A 5,000-nucleotide genomic window follows, 5' to 3' on the forward strand; every position below is an offset into this window, starting at 1 on the left:
ACCAGGATTGAGTTAGGACATCACTCATATCTATCTTTATGATCTCTCGTTATAGAATTCTACGCATCAGCAAACGAGAATTCTCTCCTTGTTTAAACTCTGTGAATCGCTGAACGAGCATTTAGAATGAAGAGATGTTCAGTTGCTGCCCACTTTTAGTTTCCCGTAAAAGGTTATTTTTCTCTCCGTCCGCCCTCAGATCTTAAAAATTACTGAGGCTGGAGGGCTGCAAATTGGCATTTTGATCATCCACCCTCCAATCATCAAACATCAAATTGCAGCCCTCTAGCCTCAGCAGTTTTTATTTTATTTGAGGATAAATTTAGCCACGATCGTGTGTATGGCACCGCTATATGTGCCAACAACGCAGGCCACCACCGGGCCGTGACTTAAAGTTTCATGGGCCGCGGCTGAGATTTTCATAGTCCGTGGCTGAAAGTTTCATACAGCATACTTTCTCCGGCGCATTTTTTACTTGTTTTTGAAATTATTCGCTTTCAAAAATGAATTGTTTTCTGAAATTAAGCTTACCATGAACGGGAAATCAATAATGCCCACCTTCCATTTTCCTGTAATTTCGGTGTGGTGAATTATTCAAGAGGTATGTTTGTAAAAGAAGTCTGTACGTAATTATTTGTTTATTTATCTAGCTATCTAATTATTAATTTATTTATGTTTACAGTTCCACTCCGTTTAAAATCTCGACAGAATAACTTAAATATATGTATATTCTTGTAAATTTGAAAAATTTACAAGAATATTCACATATATATGTGTGAGTATGTGTGTTTATGTATGTATGTATGAATATATATATATATATATGTGTGTATGAATATATATATATATATATATATATATATATATATATATATATATATATATATATATATATATATGGTGTGTGTGTGTGTGTGTGTGTGTGTGTGTGTGTGTGTGTATGTATGTGTGTATATGTATATATATATATATATATATATATATATATATATATATATATATATATATATATATATAAATTTGTATGTAGTAGAGAAAGTAACAATTACAGCTTAAGAAATTATAGTATATAGTGTAATTTTATTTTTCCACCTTAACAAACAAGAAACGAAAAAAACATTTAGGCACTGCTAATAATAGCCCACCACCCTTGAAAAATCTTCAGATCACAACAAGATAAATTACAGAAAACTGCGTGGTTAGCAAAACCACCTCAATTCTTTAAACAGCTTCTTCAATTCTTCCCAAATTACAACGTAGCTAGCTTTCCAAAATGTTTCCAAACGTCATTCTCGTAGCATGAAACACCTCAGATGACACACTGAATTATTATTATTATTATTATTATTATTATTATTATTATTATTATTATTATTATTATTATTATTATTATAACAGCAACAACAACAACAACAATTATAATAATATTATTATTATTATTATTATTATTATTATTATTATTATTATTATTATTATTATTATTATTATTATTATTCAGTAGATGAAACCTATTCATATAGAACAAGCCCACCAAAGGGGCCATTGACTTGAAATTCAAGCTTCCAAAGAATATTAAGGTGTTCATTAGGAAGAAGTAAGAGGAAGTAAAGGGAAATACAGAAAGAAGAGATTCCACTTATTAAGAAAAATGAAAAATGAATTAATAAATAGATTAATAAATTAATAAATGATAGCATTAGAGATCAAAGGTCCGGTGAATTACACAACTCGCCCGCCTTCAGATATAATGATTAACCTACTCTCGGCTGATGGTTGGACAAGCAGCAAGAGCCTAGGTCAAAGTGGCCCCGGGATTATTCCAGTGCTGTGCTCTAAACCGTTAATGGATGTACTTGGCTTTGTGGAGATTATGTATGTATGTATGTATGTATGTATGTATGTATGTATGTATGTATGTATATATACTGTATATATATATATATATATATATATATATATATATATATATATATATATATATATATATATATATATATATATATATATATATATATATATATTACTGGTATGCTAAATGATGCCAGAAGTACGACTCGAAAAGTCTGCCAGAATAATATTCATAACTGATCCACGAAGCGAATATTTTGAACAGCGGTTACACATATTTTCAACCATGCGAATGAATAAAATAACAACTCAAAGGACTTGCCATCAAATCTGATTTCCAGGAAGTCTTGGAAACTTCATTTCAAGGCAAAATCTCCCTAGCATCAAGGGAATACGATCTCTCTTTCATATCAAGTGAAAGGAAGTTTAACATTACAAAAGAAAACGTTATTATTGCAGATACAAAGCTGCAATTAGTTAGGATGTGTAACTAAGCACTTAGAATTCCGGGGCCAACATCAATGAACAGGCTCTAATACACGTGTTTACGAACAGCATGGAAAACATTCAAATAACAACCTCATATTATTCCGTTTCCGCATTGCTGGGTTTCATTTCGACGGTCTTGTTATTCGCGGAAGTTGAAAAAATAAAAACTAGTGTATACCTTATTGAAAGGAAGGGTTTTATTGGAAATTCGGTGGGAATTCGTGTCTTTTCATTCCCTGAAAAGGTGAAATTCAAATGCCGTCCTCTAATGAGGGAAGGAGGAACTTCGAGAAGTTGTAGACACTCATTAATATGTACAGGACCTATCAGATTTTCATTTTACTCTCTTCTAGATGAGCCTAGACATCTAGGAAGTGCGGGAGCTATCAGATTTAAAGACGAAGATGCCTTCTCGAGGGCTTTTGGTAAGGTGACTATGCTGTTGGATTACAAATTTAATCTCTCTCTCTCTCTCTCTCTCTCTCTCTCTCTCTCTCTCTCTCTCTCTCTCTCTCTTAGAGAGCTTAAAAATTAGATTTTCCTGTAAGACACTTTGTAAGATGACTACAAAAAGATTTGTTATAAATCTCTCTCTCTCTCTCTCTCTCTCTCTCTCTCTCTCTCTCTCTCTCTCTCTCTCTCTCTCTCTCACTAGAGCAGAGTAAGAAATGAAGGTTCCTATGGGGCCCTAAGTGAAGACTTCAACGCATTACTCTTCTCTGTTTCTCTGTACTAGAACAGAGTAAGAAATGAAGGTTCCTTATGAGGCCTTATTTGAAGACTGCAACATGTTACTCTCTCTCTCTCTCTCTCTCTCTCTCTCTCTCTCTCTCTCTCTCTCTCTCACTAGAACAGAGTAAGAAATGAAGGTCCCTTCTAAGGCCCTAAGTGTGATGATGCAACGTATCTCTCTCTCTCTCTCTCTCTCTCTCTCTCTCTCTCTCTCTCTCTCACCAGGCCCTAGCACCCATTTACAGCAGGCAGTATTGGTTGGAAACGAAGCACATTCAATGAAACAGCACCGCAGACGAAATTTATTCATGCGTTTGAAACTATTGCTCTCAGTGCCGCGTCCTATGAATTTCACAGTTCCCAGCAAACGTGATACGTACTGTATGCTGCATTCTGTAACCTTGGAAGTTCAAGCGAAGATGCAATGCATTACTACCCTAATACAATTCGAATTGTATTTTAATATTTTACTTCCATTTTTATTTATTTATCAGCTTGTTGATTGATCTGTTTTCCTAATGACTGATCTCTTTCTGTATTTCCCATTACCTTCCGTTACTTATTTCGAATGAACGCCATATTCTTTGGAAGCTTGAATTTCAAGTCAGTGGCCCCTGTGGTGGGCTTGTTCCGTATGAATAGGGTTCATCCTCTGAATAATAATAATAATAATAATAATAATAATAATAATAATAATAATAATAATAATAATAATAATAATAATAATGAAACACTTAAAATTTGCAGTTGGAAATAATTAGTTGTAAGCTTCTCTTACTTAATAAAAAGTAAGCAATGGAAAACGTCGTATTGACAAAAACACGTTTTATTTGATACCAAGAATTCACATCGAATATATCTCAGGTTATTCAGCTTTGACATTTTTTTTTTTCTTGAATTTTATTCATGTTCAGGCAAGACCTCGGGTGCATGACATTTCTTTGGACTCGTGTTGTTTATTCCATAAAAATTATAAATGAATAAATAAATAAATAAAAACAGGAACTCCAATATTCAGGTTTCAGTTTGAGATCATGTGAATTGATTTTTTTTCCAGTAACGAATATTACCCTTTAAAAAAAGAGGCTGTAATGAGTAAGAAAGCATCTGGAGATATTAACCTTTCGATGTTGTTGTCGTTTTCAAACAAAATTGAATTTTTTTTATTAAGGGAGAAAACATGTCCATTGGAAAAACACAAAGGACAATTCATCCTCAAAAAGGAAGCAAATAAACACAGAGATCGAGTTCCCGTTCTTGTCAACAGAAATCATTTTTGTTCTGATACAGGAAGCAGTCACGCCTACAGAAAAAAAACAGAAAAATTATTCAATTATGCTTAGAAGAGTAACGAATATGCAGTTTTCGTTCCGAACAGGTTGGTACAATATGAAATATCTATTGTCATGCAATTTCAGTTATCGATAAATTATTAAAAACTAAATTTTATTTTTTTGTATGGAGAGAAAAGGGCAGTTTGCGCTATTTATTATTATAAAGAAAAGTAAATTTTTCTATTGTGCTCAAATAAAAGGACAATTTGCGATATTTATTATTATAATGGGAAGTAAATTGTTTTTGACTGTGTGGAAAAAAAGGGAGAATTGGGATATATATCATCATAAAAACTAAGTGATTTTTGTTGGTATGGGAAAAAGGGGCCAATTTCAGATATTTATTGTTATGGAAACTAAACTGTGTTGGCATGGAAAGAAAAAGACAATATAAGACATTTATCATAATGAAAATTAAATTCTTTGTGTTAGTATGTTAAGAAGGGAGCATTTTGAGTTATTTATTATCATACAAACTAAATCACTTTTTGTTAATATGGAAAAAGGGGCTATTTAAGATATTTATCCTTGGGAAAAATTATCATTTTTTGTTAGAATGGAGAGAAGAAGAACAGCTTTTGATTTATTTCTTATAAT

The sequence above is a fragment of the Macrobrachium rosenbergii genome, chromosome 54 (assembly GCF_040412425.1).
Source record: "Macrobrachium rosenbergii isolate ZJJX-2024 chromosome 54, ASM4041242v1, whole genome shotgun sequence".
Lineage (NCBI taxonomy): Eukaryota > Metazoa > Arthropoda > Malacostraca > Decapoda > Palaemonidae > Macrobrachium > Macrobrachium rosenbergii.